Here is a 17,527-nt window from a genome sequence, read left to right on the forward strand (position 1 = left end):
TGTGACCATACGGGAAAAACTGATCGTGCCGGAGTCGTGTGCTTTATCCTGATAGGCACATATAGAGGGTTTTGATTTGGCCTTTTTTGTGGAAACAAGATATTAGGGCAAAATGACAAAAATAAAAAATGATTGGTGAACTTTGTATAAGATACTTGCAAACGAAAACTTTAGCTCCTAGTTGTTGCTCTGTGCTGCAACCAAATACAATTGTAGAAATCCAAAAAATAGGAAAAAAGCTTCAGCAGGTTTACTGCAAACCATTTATTGTGGGTAGTGGTAACCTGTTTTGTACACTTGATAAAGGGTATTGACCCGAAACATGTCGTGTTACCACTAACCACAATAAATGTTTTGCAGTAAACCTGCTGAAGCTTTTTTCCTATTCTTTGGATTTCTATAATTGTATTAGGGCAAAATGGCCCAACCAGCTCCATGTGTCTATGCCCTAACTGCCTTGGCTTGGCCTCCAGTCAACTAGTTTAAGCTTTGAAGGGGCCAAACCTACAGCTATAGGCTGGCTCCTTATCTGTAATAATAAATGAGTGGGAACATATTGCTCTGCTGTTATACAAACAATATCCTTTGCCTAAACTTCATAATTCTTACCATTGCCCAAACATGTGGTGCTCAAGCTGAATAATCACCGAGTCCTGGTCACGGCACAGTCTGGGTTGGATCACATGCTGGTATTAACCACTCTTTTTTCCATACAAGTAACTTGTTTTTCCGCTCCAAGTTAAACCCTCTAATTAAAAGGGGATTAGCCTTATAAGAGACACATTGCATGTTGCTTTGGCCATGTTCAGCTATTAGTCCCTTATTGTTTCATCCAGTCCGTGTAATTAGGCTGCGTCATGCTCATGTAAAGGGCAAGAAGAAACGGAAATAAATTAAAGGCTGGTTTCTAAACAAGCCAAATATCTGTTGGGAAAGCTGTGTGCTGCCCTGCGCGGTATGAGCATCTGATTAGTGAGTGTGGCAGCCGGGGTACCACCAAGGCAAATGGAAAGGCAACAGGCAATGATTCCAATCAGCGGGATTTAAATTGATATAAAAGTTCATGGGCCTGTGAAACAAAGAGGAACCACACTGGCAGTTTGGCAGGAAATGATCATTTGGCTTCAGATCAGTCAATGGGGGGCTTCCCTCCTGCATCTCTTGCCTTTATATGATAGCAGTCTAGGAAATGGGGGGAAGGGGCAGCATAGGATCAAATATTTATAGGGCTAAAGTGAAATATGGGGCTCGTGTGAAAGTGGGAGCAAGACAGATGCACAGGAAAGTGCTGAAAGGGTTAAGTTACCCATACACGCATATTGTTATGGTTAAACACTGAGAGTTTGTCTGCCTTAGCATTTCATTGGGAATCTCTGGCCTATAGGTCTCCAGTTACATAGCCCTGGCATAGAATAGAAAATCCACTGGTCCACTTGGGCACCACATCTCATCCACGGGCCGATTCTAGCTGCGGATATCAGTCCCTTAGACCGACTCGGCAGCTCATCGGCCCGTGTATGGGGCACTACCGATGGGGCCGCATCGGCTCATTAATGCAGTTCCCAAACCGACTGCGCCTATGCCCATCATTCTTGGCCCCAGGGCCAAACAACCGAATTAGCCTTAATCAGCCCGATATCGCCCTCCTGTAGGTGGGGATATCGGGAGAAGATCCGCTTGTTTGGCGACCTCTTAGCGTGTATGGTCACCTTTAGCTCTAAGAATACAGGGAATACTTTTGAACCCACACAATGGCACTGACATTACTGAGCACTCCATGAAGCCTTCGGCTAATGATACATAACCTAACACACATATACTGATTAAAGGCAAAGTAGCTTCCCATGCTATAAATCATTGCCTCTACTTAACAAGTTACCCAAATATGTCTAAATGAAGCTTATTAATGAAACCAATGCATATGTGTAACAAAGGTATATTGGAAAGCTTCTTAGAATTCCATTCTCTTTCAGTGGCAACATTTAGTTTCGATTTACATCCTCTGTAATATTACAGGAAACCTTTATGTATTGGGTAAAAAACTATAAATATCTTAGAAAGAGCTGTTATTACAGTCTAATTAGGTTTCTCACACAGTTTTGGACTGGGGGGTTGAGGGCCCACCAAGGCTGCCACCTCAGGGGCCCCCCTTGCCTCACTTGTGAGCTCCCCCACATAGTATGCCCCCCACCCGCTGTGCATACCTTTTACTTCTCCTTTGTGGTCACAATTGTGGGGAGTTCAGGGGGGAGCCCATAGTTTCAGCAGGGAGTGGGTCTGGGTCAGTGAGGCCCATGAGAGCCGGGCCCCACTGGGTTTTTCCTAGTGTCCCTTCAGCCCAGGCCAACCCTGATTTCACACCATGTTTTAGTAGAAGTGCTGAAGGGGCAATCATAATACACCACAAATATTACTTATATTTTATTTTTATACATTGGTTTTATATAAAACTGAATATATTCAGGCAGTAAATTGTCTACATTTCTTCTGTCTCAAATTTGCTAAAATTTCATGTTGTTCTGCATATTGACATTATTAATCCAAATTGAAAGTGGTTGTCTTTGACAAAAGCTGCCCATACACGGTTAGACTTTAGTCTTCTTCCAACAAATATTCGGATATTGGCTGTAGGTTTAAATGCAATGATCTAGAACTAACATTCAGGCTGAAATTGTAGGATAAAGCTCTAAAAACAACAAATAAAGTATTGGCAGACACCAATCATATGAAAGTGACATCTCAGAAATGCATTGTAGGGCCCCCAAGGATATTGCCAGATACACAATACATGCCCAGATTTAATTATCTGACCAAAATTTTTTGAAAATTATCAGGGCGATAATTCAAAGTCCACACTCAGTACTATGTTTGGTACAATTATATGGGTGCGTGTATGGCCAGCTTTTTCCTATGGAGGGACTGTGCTGTGCATTACATGGGATATAGCACCAGTCTCCCCCTGAATGTCTGTACTAGAGGGCGCTAGAGCTCTGCAATAAAACCAGCAGGTAACATAAACCCAACCAGGCCTGTGTGCAAACATATGGAGAAAACTGTTAAATTCAGATCAGTAACTTTATATGATCATGGGTCATACTTCATGTACAACAAATTTAATAGCAGAAATCCTAAGGGGTATGTCGGGGGAAAGCCGTTCAGGAGAACATATGGGAGTAGGAGAGGGAGAGTGGTGGGGCACCTATGTACCATATGAGCAGGGAAGGGATAGAGCTACATAATGGGGCTAATTTCATTTGGAGGGAAGTTTAACGGCTTTGGGAAGATGGATTCCTTCCAGAGAGAGGTGAGGGTTACAGCAGCTGGTGGTTGTGCAGAAGGCCTGACGAGCTTAGGGTTATATGCCTTTAATTAGGGAAAGGGACATACTTAGGTCATGAAGATCATGTCCGCTTAATGTACAGTGCTGGGCTGCATCCCCTTCTCTTATGGCTGCTTTCTGGAATGAACACAGCTCACTTGCCAAGGCAGCCCCCTGGCACAATGTGGGCATTGCTTCCTTGCAGCTCTAGGCTAATAGGTTCAATCCCAGCGTGGGCACTATCTGCCAGTCCCCCCATGTCTGTGTGGGTATGTTATGGGCACTCTGCTTTCCTCCCACACTCCAAACAGGCAGGTTCATTGGCTCCTGATAAAATGTGTGTGTTACTGTAATAGGGACCTTAGATTGTAAGCTCTGCCGGGGCAGGGAATGATGTATAATCTTTGTAAAGTGCAGCAAAATATGTTAAGGCTATATAATAAAGTGTTAGTTTTATGTGACCCTGGGAACTAGAAAGTCTAATTTTTTTATCCTCTACCTCCTGGTTGCTAAGGCCAGTGGGGCCATAGCAACTAAATGGTGGATTACATGCAAAAACTGCAGAGCTGCAGTGTCTAAGGGTTACATAGACAGCTATAACTACGAATCTCTTGCATTTTTCATATGCGATTTTAGACACAGATGTTGCCCACTAGGAGTTATGTCTCAAATTTCTTCACACCTTCCCTACATTCAAAAAGCATTTGGATAGGTTTAATTTGAAAATCAGTCAGTGTATGACACAACCGATGGAAAGTCAATATAAGGGGGCCCAGCCTGAAGGCCAGTTAGGGGGGGATTTGGGGCGAGTGCTTATTTGTGCCCTGGGTACCCCTGGAACTATAGCAGGGTGACTGTTACCCCAATGTTTCTATATATCTGTAACCTTGTTATGGGCTAAGGGGGCCCAGCCTGAAGGCCAGTTAGGGGGGATTTGGGGTGAGTGCTTATTTGTGCCCTGGGTACCCCTGGAACTATAGCAGGGTGACTGTTACCCCAATGTTTCTATATATCTGTAACCTTGTTATGGGCTAAGGGGGCCCAGCCTGAAGGCCAGTTAGGGGGGGATTTGGGGTGAGTGCTTATTTGTGCCCTGGGTACCCCTGGAACTATAGCAGGGTGACTGTTACCCCAATGTTTCTATATATCTGTAACCTTGTTATGGGCTAAGGGGGCCCAGCCTGAAGGCCAGTTGGGGGGGATTTGGGGTGAGTGCTTATTTGTGCCCTGGGTACCCCTGGAACTATAGCAGGGTGACTGTTACCCCAATGTTTCTATATATCTGTAACCTTGTTATGGGCTAAGGGGGCCCAGCCTGAAGGCCAGTTAGGGGGAGATTTGGGGTGAGTGCTTATTTGTGCCTGGGTACCCCTGGAACTATAGCAGGGTGACTGTTACCCCAATGTTTCTATATATCTGTAACCTTGTTATGGGCTAAGGGGGCCCAGCCTGAAGGCCAGTTAGGGGGGGATTTGGGGTGAGTGCTTATTTGTGCCCTGGGTACCCCTGGAACTATAGGAGGGTGACTGTTACCCCAATGTTTCTATATATCTGTAACCTTGTTATGGGCTAAGGGGGCCCAGCCTGAAGGCCAGTTAGGGGGGGATTTGGGGTGAGTGCTTATTTGTGCCCTCGGTACCCCTGGAACTATAGCAGGGTGACTGTTACCCCAATGTTTCTATATATCTGTAACCTTGTTATGAGCTTAGACCCTGCAATATAGGGAACAGGTCTCAGAATTCAGATGAAACCAGGTGAAAAGTGAGCGCTAGAGGGTAGACAAAATCAATATAAAGCTTTTGGCAGTCAGGACCCTCTGAGACTGTTATAGGATGGCCCTGCTAATGCGAACAGTGTCCTTCATTACTGTCATAATGGGAACTAAAGGAAAGGCAGTCACGGCCTGTGCGCATAGCAACAGTAGCTGAACCAACTGGCTTTCATATGGTTACAGCTGGGCTCATAGCATTTAAAGCAAGGCTTTACAGTAGGAATACTTGCATGGCCAATTCAATCATGTCCACAGTCCTGTGGCCTGAATGCAAAACCTGAGTAAAACAAGGACAAGGATTTCACCCCCCGCTGAGTACGCCTTGGCATTACGACAGCTTCAGCTCCCCAAATGATTCCGGCTTTACAAGAAGGTTTAACAGAAGGCCATTAACATATTCCCTAAAAAGCAACACAGCTTAGCTGATTCCCCCCTGAAGGCTGACAAACCGTAATCCCACTTTTCAGCTGGTCTCACCTTTCTGTTTTGCCCTGTCCTGGGTTACGCCGTTCACAGGGGTATTTAAATCCAACCCATGTCAAAGGCATGTGCCCCCCAGCTTCAAGGTGTTCTGCCAGTATTAATCAGACTTTATAGGGAAGCATGTCAGTAGAAATAAGTTAATTATTTAACAGAATGCCCCGTCTCAGTAGGAGGCGCTGAGTGGGACCAGGGGGACACAATTTGGTCAGGCCTCAATTTGACAATCCTGTGAATGAAGAATTAGCCTGACTCAGAAGTTTTATTGGATAAGATATCTGGGATTTATTCTTTTATAGCAGAAATGTGCCAGTTCCCACCTAGAGAGCTGGCATCAGAAATCTTGGGACCCTATAGCACTAAATAATCAGGCACCACTGGGGCTCAGATATTGCCTTGCTTATATACTGCCCTGCTTAAAAATAAAGTAAAAAAATTATATATGTGTCTCCGATCCTAATATGTGTCTGACCCCCTACAGCAGTTCCCCCACTGGCAGCCTGGCTCCCACATATATATATATATATATATAAATACAGATCTACAGAGTAGAAATGCTCTGTGTACATAGTAATCTCTACCCACTTTCTTAACAGTCCATTGAAGTCAAAGTAAATGGAGGATCCCCTATACATATAATAGGGTATATATTACATTTAATTCAGCAACAAAAAGTCAAAGATAAACCGCACAGTTCATAAAAGGCATCTGCTTATGTAAATCCTTCCGGTAAACATGAAATTATCCTCTGATTCCTAGAAGTATTGTTTTTCTTTAAGCTGAAGTACTAATATAGAGCTTAGAGAAATGCCCTTTTATATCGAAGCATCATGCTGTGTCTTTCACAACTTCATAGAACAGAAGAATATACACACACAGACACACACACACAAGTAAGTAGTGGTCAGTACCCAAGACAATTTACTGCAAACCGCTCTATGAAATAAAAACGTGCTCTCTCTCCCTCTATATATATATATATATATATATATGTATATACAACAAGAGCCCCTCTGCACTCACCCATTATCAATATATATAGGGCATTAAGCCATTCTGAGCATTAAGCTACTAAGAAATGCCCTTCCCTTAAGCAAAAGAGGGATTGTTTGTCCATATATTGCAATATACTTCAAGCTCGCCAATTATGTCATGACTTTGATGCAGTTGGCCAGTCTTGGTAGCTTAATGCACATAATGTCCTTGGGGCCTATATATTATGCTGTGTAAAATACGGCAAGGGTACATCTACCCTTGTTAGTAACCAAGTCATTGGGTTTCATTAAAATCAACATTCCCACTGTCTGGAAGCTTGGTTAGCTTCTCATAGTTATTTTAGCTGCTGGCTCATTGGCTGTTTGTCATAACATCGACCCTGTTGGATGCCCAGTTACCTGCTGATTCACTGGTCTTATGGACTGGGTTTACTAAAGAACTAATACATTCAAACTGGAAACCCTGTTACAGTGATTCCCAGACTGCAGAATTCCCTCCTGCCTAAAGCAGTGTCAGGGGCTCAGCATTAAGGGCAACTAAGATGATATATAGGAATAATGCCTGTTCACTACTAGATACTCTTAGGGCTATGGCTGAGTGATCGATATACAACTTATTCCTATATCTAAAACATGTTGTAAGGTAAGGGGGACCCTGATTGGTCCTCCAAGATGGGGGGGATGTTAAAAAAAATTGCCCTATTAGCTGCTGAGTCGTTGTTTCTATGGAGTGGCTGGGCACAGTGAAGAGCTACATCTGTTCTAACTGGAAACATAGTTAGTTAGATCCATTGGTTAAACCAGTGGTCCCAACCAGAACCATGTTGCTCCCCAACCCCTTGGATGTTGCTCCCAGTGGCCTCATAGCATGGGTTTATTTGAATTCTTGCTTTGGAGGCAAGTTTTGGTTGCATAAAAACCCATGAGTACTGCCAAACAGAACCTTATGTAGGCTTCCAATCCATATAGGGGCTATCAAATAGCCAGTAACAGCCCTTATTTGGCACCCCCAGGAACATGTTTCATGCTGGTGTTGCTCCCCAAGTCTTTTTACATTTGAATGTGGCTCAAGAGTAAGAAAGGTTGAGGATTCCTGGGTTAAACTAACTGGGTTTCATAAAAATCTACATCCAGATGGACTGAAATTCCAGTTAGTTGCCCATTTAGCTGTTGAGCCTGGGATGTGCCTAGATATGGCACCCAAATAACATGCCACCAGAGACAGCCCCTAGTTTTATTTGACATATCATTTCTAATATACGATCTGCCCAAAACTATTTCTGCTCCTTTTTAGAGGAAAGAAAAAATGACCTAACAAATCAAGGTTTCTATTGACTTTGTTGGAAATGAAACTCCTAGCAGATTAGCTGGCAGTTGTACTATGGAGGAAGGTTGGTTTCTGGAGTGCAGGCATTTTAGGCCCTGATTGATTATCCAGGTGGCACTTGATGGAAAGGGCAGACTAGGAATTTGTAGCTAGAAGCATGAACTGCCTTTCACTCCATCCAGTCCAGCGCTTAGTACTTCCCAACGTATATCCGCACAGGTTACTGCCCGTAATAATAAACTTGAGCTTTCCTCCCACCATTTGCTACTCACCTGAGCCCACCATAAGGGCACTTTTGTAAACCTACATTTGAATAGGTTAATGCTGAATGTAATGGAACCCACCCAATGCCACATGTAAAACAAGAGCCCTTTCAGATCAATCAGTTTATTGACAATGCCAGCCTGCTAGCTGGTGAAAAGTAGGCTCGATATCCATCACACTGGTTACCCCAGGGTCGGACTGGGCCACCAGGACACTGGGAAAAATTCCACTGGACCCCGGCCCAGACCCGACCCTTGCCGGCGCTCCCCCTGCCCGACTGTTCCTCCCCTGACGCGTTAAATTTATGCACGTTCAGGGAGGACATCGGGTGGGGGACCTTGCAGGGGTTTAGGGGGGGGCCCTGGGGGGGGTTAGGGGATGTGGCCGGCGGGGGCACCTGCAGGGCCCCTGGGGCGGGAGCCACGGTGGGTCCTGCACCCCCAGTCTGACCCTGGGTTACCCATTGCATCAGGACCACATTGGAATGTTGATGGTTTGCTCTTCAGGAGAGTCTCTTACTCATTAGAATCCAATCATTGGCCAAGTGATTTGATCACCCCCATTTGGCCCAGAATGTTGGTGCCTAACCTGGATATAGATCTGATAGTTTGGTGACCTCACCTATTGGGCGGATCTTACAGTGCATGTGGCTCAGGATGGCACCCTATAGCAGATTCTTACACTGATGGGTGCCATGCAGGGTTCATCTAGCTTCTCCTGTCAGTTGCTTACAAATATAGTCAAGCCCAGGTGAACTTCTTGCCCCCTAAACATCTCAGTAGTTGCTTCAATTATCTCTACAGTGCCAAGACATTGGATACAAGTTGGTTAGGGATTGTCCTACAGAGGTAATGTTGAAATATACAGTTGGGTTTCTGGGAACCTGAATTGTAATATTGGTATGATGTTTTTGGGTTTAACATGTGAGGCCTGGGAACAATGTGGTTGACATCATCTGCATTAGACTATGGTGGGAACTTGCCAGAAGCTATTAGATCTCCACATAAAGCAATGGTTCTCAAACAGTGAGCCTGCCCCCCTGGGGGACCCAGAGCAGTAGTTAGGGGCCCAAAATTAAGTCCAGTTAGGGCAAGATTTGGGGCGAATGGCTATTTGCACTCCTACTTACTCCTAGAAGCCTAACTTTAAGCTTAATTATGATAAGATATGGGGGTGAACTCTTATTTTATGCCCTAGATTTTCATGGAACTCTGAGTGAAATAGCAAAGCTTTGATATATCTGTCACTTTGTTGATCTAGGAATGAATTGAAACTAAGCAGAAGAGTTAAAGCGCTTGGCACTATTCCCTAAATGAATAGGACGTATTCTGTTTGTGCTTCTCCGCCACCCGCCACGCCGGGTGCACGTTTGCAAGTAAAATATACCAAGGCCCCCTTACCACCCAGCATCATCCCACGTCTGTCACTGTATAGGAACAGAGAAAAAGGGACGTTAAAGACTCTTTGCTTTAATAACATTAAGAGATTAATTTGCCTTCAAAAAGTGCAGAATCTGGGATCTGTGACTGGACGTCCATGGGAACCAAGCCGCAGAGCTAACAAGCAGCGGAGATTTATTCAGCCAGTCGTGTGCGTTGGCCTTTGGTTCCTCCCCAGTAAGTGAGTTTGCTTACGTTCCTGGGTTATTCTCGATTGTTATCCCCCCCCCAGTCATGAATATATATGCAGATCGTGTCTGCGATTTGTGGGGATAATCCCCTATGAAAACAGTTACAGTCGCCCTTTGAAGATGGAGAGAAGATCTATAGACAGAACAGCTCTTCATTGCTGTGGATGTGTCAATGTGAGACTTTTTTGTGTACAGACTGACAATAAGTTATTTACAGAAAAACCCATCCTCCTCCTCCTCCCCTGCACAATATCCCCCCCCCCCCGGGACGGAAAAAGTGTGCACATCTGCCACTGACTGCTGTTGACTATCTCACACTCACTGATGATTAAGACAACAGATCATGATCCGATTTCAAGTGATGGGAATGAGGCCGTCAAGGAGTATATCACTTACCCCAGTTAAATATACTTGTCTGAAGTGTCACTAGAACTCTATCTCCGCCGCTCCCCAGCAGCCCAAGGGTTAGTAGTTCCCTAATAGACATTTATTGTACCACAAGCTCAGCCACATTACAAGTTAATGGCGCCGTTACCAACCCATTGTCACATCTAAAAATCAGCCCTACTGTGCGGCACAATATATGTTTCATTTAAAATTCAACCACTAATTCATCTCTAGAGATAAAAATCATCCTTATTTAAAAACATATTTGCAACCATATTGAAATATATTAAAAAGAAGATAATGACATCTGACCAAGTAGGACAAATAGGAAGAAATTAAAAAAGCTTGTTAAATTAAATGGTTTAAAAAAAAAAAGATTCATTATTCATCTATAATATAATTGAAATTAGATTCCAGAAAAAGGAATTGCGGCTTTTTGGTAAAAGCATAATCGCCAATGAAAATTGCATTTATTTTTGTGTTATAATAAATACAATAAATAAGTATAAATACACAGGAAGTAAGTGCCATGGGGTATGAGACACAGTAGGAAGGAGGTCCCTGCCCCGTAGAGCTTACAGTCTAAGTGGTTGGGTAACATACAGGCACACTGGCAAATATAAACATATATATATATATATATATATAGCTGTTTATGCTACTTTGAATATATGTTTTGATTTTTCACAGAAATCCCGGAGTTGCTGGTCTTTTTTATACTATTGGAACCCTTTACCGAGCACCCGAGGTATGTTATGTAGCGGTGTGCCATCCTTTGTGTATATATATATATATATATATATAAAAATGACTAAATTATAATTTTTACTTTTTTAATGTAAAGCTTCACCTAAATAATATATATATGTTATAATGGAAATCAGCTTTAAAGCAAAGTTTGCACAAAAAAAATAGTAGTTCTTTTCAATATAATTAAACATTTTCAATGCTTTAAAACATTCATGTAAATAGAATTGCTCTTAAAAGCAGTGTTTGTGTATCCCTGTCTGTTGTCTGGTTCTGACTCAATGACACAATGTAGCAGAAGTCAGTTCCCCTTCAGGTCTGTTAAGGACTGTGGGTTTTGTTGGGCACTTTATCACAAGGGAGGAAGAGGAGCTTTTATAAAGGTGATAAAGTGCCCAAGGTGTCAGGGCTGATATATACAGGACAAATTCTTATATATGGAAGGGTAAATGTAAGCAACATGGCAGATCCAGTGTATAAATAGGATCATTGGGCAGGCGTGGCATAAACTTAACTACTACAACTACAGGAGCCATAACAGTTGCCCCTGTAGTGGGGTCCTGAGATGGCCAAAGGGGCCAGTAATCCCATGTGCAGGGGTTGAGTGGGCAGGTTCAGGCCTAGGGTGGCAAATATCTGGGAGTGCCGCTCCCTGGCCCCATCTGCACTGGGGACTGGAGATTTTGACATTATGTAGGCGGCAATGGGGCAGTCGGTTCGGGGACCGCATCAACGAGCCGATGCGGCCCCCGATCCGACTGAATCTTTTAACCTGGCCGATCAATATCTGGACAATTTCAGGCCAGATATCGGTCGGCCAGCCCGCTCGTTTCAGCCCCTACATGGGCCGATAAGCTGCCGAGTCGGTCCAAGGGACCCATATCGGCAGCTTCTATCGGCCAGTGTATGGGGACCTTTAATCACACTAAACACTTAGCTCCGTTCACTACATCCCTCCCTACTGTTATATAGCAATATGGCAGGGCCCACCTATATCATAAGTTTAATAATAAAAAGGAATGTTCTGTGCACACATCAGTCTGTATATGGCAGCTATACCCTCCCCATTGAAAGGACATACGACCCTTGTAATAGTGGTTGATTCCTATTAGGCCCTTTGGCTGGGAGATGCCAATTCCACATAAAAAAGGAGGGAAATTTCAACAAGTGTCTCAGGTTTTAAAATTGCAAAATTGCAAAATGGGCCAAGCGAGTATTTTTCAGGATGAAGGAGCCCCGGGGGGTTATCTGGTCTCAAGACGACACCTTCCTAGCTGGCGCATTGTACAATTTAATGATTCTCCCATTTTTGCAGTGTCCCAATCCGTGTGTTTGGCATAAGGGAATTATAAAGACACAAGCCAGCCATCTGTTTCCCTCCTTCCCGGCTCTGCTTTATACTCGGCTCCCAGCGGCACACTCAGCATCCTGGTGCTGTTTAATGGAATGGAGAAGGGGCAGGCTAGTTACCCAGTGGAACCAATCAGTGGCCTTTACTGTTTGAAAGCAAACATTTGATTGGTTGTTATAACTGTCTGCAAGTTTTGAATTATTTATTAAATGACCCCCCCATCTATCAGCAGTTACCTCCTTCCTTTTGCCTTTCTGGGTTCTGTTGGATACTGCTGGTTTTTTTTTACAATGTGCTATATACTCTGGGATGGTGTTGGAGCTGAGACACTAAATAGACCTCTTCCATCAGTAGACCCCAGATCCCAGTTTAGTTTTAACTATGATTATTAAGCATAAATCTACAGTTAATTAAGCATAAGTCTACAGTTATTCAACATAAAATCTACAATTAAACTAACCACACTAACCATCTGGAGGCAGAATGCATCTACGTTGCACACTTTGGTACATACAGTCTCTTACACCAGCAATACTGTATATATAATATTATATATTATATCAGCACCCATAGCAGAACCAGTAGCATAACCCATAGGTGCCTATAGCAGCACCCTTAGCAGAACCCAGAGCATTACCCATAGCAGGGTCCATATCAGCACCCATAGCAGAACCCAGAGCATTACCTATAGCAGTGTCCATATCAGCACCCATAGCAGAACCCAGAGTATTACCTATAGCAGGGTCCATATCAGCACCCATAGAAGAACCCAGAGCATTACCTATAGCAGGGTCCATATCAGCACCTATAGCAAAACCCAGAGCATTACCTATACCAGGGTCCATATCAGCACCCATAGCAGAACCCAGAGCATTACCTATAGCAGTGTCCATATCAGCACCCATAGCAGAACCCAGAACATTATCCATAGCAGTGTCTGTATCAGCACCCATAGAAGACCCTTAGAATTACCCATAGCAGGGTCCATATCAGCACCCATAGCAGACCCATAGCATTACCCATATCAGCACCCATAGCAGACCCAGAGCATTACCCATATCAGCACCCATAGCAGACCCAAAGCATTACCCATATCAGCATCCATAGCAGACCCATAGCATTACCCATATCAGCACCCATAGCAGACCCAAAGCATTACCCATATCAGCACCCATAGCAGACCCAAAGCATTACCCAAATCAGCACCCATAGCAGACCCATAGCATTACCCATATCAGCACCCATAGCAGACCCATAGCATTACCCATATCAGCACCCATAGCAGACCCATAGCATTACCCATATCAGCACCCATAGCAGACCCAAAGCATTACCCATATCAGTGATCTTATCGGCATCAATAGCAGAACCTCTGGCATTTGCCAGAATTCACAGCCATTCCGGGTCAGGGCCCAGCAGATAAACAATATGCAATGGGGGTAATGGATCTAAAAAAGTGAATATTTTACATTGCTGCAAAAATGTAAAAAATAGTGTGTCGTGGGGGGGGGGGGGGGGGGGGGGGGGGGTCAGTTTTCATAGCTTTGGTGCTATCAAAATTTTGTTTTGCAATTTTCAGCCATAAAGATATCATTATTAGTACAATTATTATTCATACAAAACAAAAAAAGGAGGGAAAAAACGGATGCCAGGGAATGTCTGCAGCTTGAAAACTGATACTCCCCAATATGTGTCGGAGTCATTATCTCCCCACCGCTGGCCTAATTGTACTTTGCTACACTGAGCTTGGGAGACGCACGCGCCAGATGGCTCCCTGAGCTCAGATTTGGCCAGTGCTGCTACGGCTTTCCTACTATGGATCCTACAGCCAGCACTGTGTATACTGGGAGCCCTATACAGGCACAACACATTGATGTGAAATAACACTGGGTTTTTTTTCCATTTGAATATGTCAATTCCTAAGGGAATAATAAATCATATTATTTGAGATGTTTGTCCTGGAACAGAAAAAGACCATGTGAGATGGGGCTGCCTGATAAAGCCCAAAACTCGAGGCAACCTGCCCTTTCCAGACTGACTATGTACTGTATGGCCGCCTTCAGGCTGTTGCTGAACTTAAATTCCAAGCCTGCACTTAAATCTAGGGCCCAATGGTTTTTTTTGTAAAGTCATCCAAAGTAGGTTTCAGGCCCGGACTGGCAATTTGTAAGTTCTGGCAAATGCCAGAGGGGCTGCTGTAAGATGCCATAGACACTCACTATTTATTGGGCTGGGAGGGCTGTTTCTGCCTCTGGGTACTGGGAATGCCGGGGGGGCTGTAAGATGCCACAGACAGTCACTATTTATTGGGCTGGGGGGGCTGTTTGTGCCTCTGGGTACTGGGAATGCCAGGGGGGCTGTAAGATGCCACAGACAGTCACTATTTATTGGGCTGGGGGGCTGTTTGGGCCTCTGGGTACTGGGAATGCCGGGGGGGCTGTAAGGTGCCACAGACACTCACTATTTATTGGGCTGGGGGGGGCAGTTTGTGCCTCTGGGTACTGGGAATGCCGGGGGGGCTGTAAGGTGCCACAGACACTCACTATTTATTGGGCTGGGGGGGCTGTTTGTGCCTCTGGGTACTGGGAATGCCGGGGGGGCTGTAAGGTGCCACAGACAGTCACTATTTATTGGGCTGGGGGGGGGGCTGTTTATGCCTCTGGGTACTGGGAATGCCAGGGGGGCTTTAAGGTGCTACAGACAGTCACTATTTATTGGGCTGGGGGGGGGCTGTTTGTGCCTCTGGGTACTGGGAATGCCAGGGGGGCTGTAAGGTGCCACAGACAGTCACTATTTATTGGGCTGGGGGGCTGTTTGGGCCTCTGGGTACTGGGAATGCCGGGGGGGCTGTAAGGTGCCACAGACAGTTACTATTTATTGGGCTGGGGGAGCTGTTTGTGCCTCTGGGTACTGGGAATGCCAGGGGGGCTGTAAGGTGCCACAGACTCTCACTATTTATTGGGCTGGGGGGGGGCTGTTTGGGCCTCTGGGTACTGGGAATGCCAGGGGGGCTGTAAGGTGCCACAGACACTCACTATTTATTGGGCTGGGGGGGGGGCTGTTTGTGCCTCTGGGTACTGGGAATGCCAGGGGGGCTGTAAGGTGCCACAGACAGTCACTATTTATTTGACTGGGGGGGCTGTTTGTGCCTCTGGGTACTGGGAATGCCAGGGGGGCTGTAAGGTGCCGCAGACAGTCACTATTTATTGGGCTGGGGGGGCTGTTTGGGCCTCTGGGTACTGGGAATGCCAGGGGGGCTGTAAGATGCCATAGACAGTCACTATTTATTAGGCTCGGGGGGCTGTTTGGGCCTCTGGGTACTGGGAATGCCAGGGGGGCTGTAAGGTGCCAGAGACAGTCACTATTTATTGGGCTGGGGGGCTGTTTGTGCCTCTGGGTACTGGGAATGCCAGGGGGGGCTGTAAGGTGCCACAGACAGTATCTATTTATTGGGCTGGGGGGGGGCTGTTTGTGCCTCTGGGTACTGGGAATGCCAGGGGGGCTGTAAGGTGCCACAGACGGTCACTATTTATTGGGCTGGGGGGGGGCTGTTTGTGCCTCTGGGTACTGGGAATGCCAGGGGGGCTGTAAGGTGCCACAGACGGTCACTATTTATTGGGCTGGGGGGGGGGCTGTTTGGGCCTGTGGGTTCTGGGAATGCCAGGGGGGCTGTAAGGTGCCATAGACAGTAACTATTTATTGGGCTGGGGGGCTGTTTGTGCCTCTGGGTACTGGGAATGCCAGGGGGGGTGTAAGGTGCCACAGACACTCACTATTTATTGGGCTGGGGGGGCTGTTTGTGCCTCTGGGTACTGGGAATGCCGGGGGGGCTGTAAGGTGCCACAGACACTCACTATTTATTGGGCTGGGGGGGCTGTTTGTTCCTCTGGGTACTGGGAATGCCAGGGGGGCTGTAAGGTGCCACAGACAGTCACTATTTATTGGGCTGGGGGGGGGGGGGCTGTTTGTGCCTCTGGGTACTGGGAATGCCGGGGGGGCTGTAAGGTGCCACAGACACTCACTATTTATTGGGCTGGGGGGGCTGTTTGTGCCTCTGGGTACTGGGAATGCCAGGGGGGCTGTAAGGTGCCACAGACAGTCACTATGTATTGGGCTGGGGGGCTGTTTGTGCCTCTGGGTACTTGGAATGCCAGGGCCTATTTTAAATAGCAACCTGGACCCAGTAGGATTACACGGCCCTGGGAAGGGTTCTGTTCTTCAGTATCCATTGTAAATACCAGTGTCATTTGCTAGGATGATGATAGTAGAAATGACCAACTTCTTAACTCCCTAAAGCAGTGATCCCCAACCAGTGGCTCATGAGCAACATGTTGTTGTTACTCTCAGTGGCTTCTGGCTTGGGGGCAAGTTTTGGTTGAATAAAAACAAGAGGCTGCCTAATAGCCAATCACAGCCCTTATTTGGCACCTCCATGAACTTTTATGGTGCTTGTGTTGCTCTCCAAGTCTTTTTACATGTGACTGTGGCTCATGAGTAAGAAAGGTTGGGGACCCCTGGGCTAGCAGTTCACATTGGGCTACCAAACAGCCAATCACAGCCATTATTTGGCACCCCCAAGGATAAAAAAGGAATAGAAAAGGTTGGCGATCTCTAAAGCCCTCAAAAAGCACAACTTTTAGTGACCATCAGCCAACACAGGGAGTCATGGTCCCACATGTGAGGGGGAGTGGGTGTAAATCAGGGATGTCAAGTCTTAAACTGATACCAGCGCCCCAACAGCCTTGGCCTTTAATATTGGCCTGGTACCGCTCATTACTGTACAGCATATTGTGCCCATAATATAATGAATCAGGCACATATTGCACAGCAAAAGCTGAATGTGGAGACATTTGGCCAAACTAGATTTCCAAGTGGACCCAGATCCAAACTTCCAGAATGTTATAACTGTCTGCAAGTTTTGAATTATTTATGAAATGACCCCCCCCCCCCCCCCCATCTATCAGCAGTTACCGCCTTCCTTTTGCCTTTCTGGGTTCTGTTGGATGCTGCTGTGTATTTCCCCTTGTTATTAATCTTACTTTCAACAGCATTTCTTTTACAATGTGCTATATACTCTGGGATGATAATATGGGGGATAAAGCGCTTTATGGTGTTGGAGCTGAGACACTAAATAGACCTCTTCCATCAGTAGACCCCAGATCCCAGTTCAGTTTTAACTATGATTATTAAGCATAAATCTACAATTAATTAAGCATAAGTCTACAGTTATTCAACATAAAATCTACAATTAAACTA

The sequence above is a fragment of the Xenopus tropicalis genome, chromosome 2 (genome assembly GCF_000004195.4).
Source record: "Xenopus tropicalis strain Nigerian chromosome 2, UCB_Xtro_10.0, whole genome shotgun sequence".
Taxonomy (NCBI): domain Eukaryota; kingdom Metazoa; phylum Chordata; class Amphibia; order Anura; family Pipidae; genus Xenopus; species Xenopus tropicalis.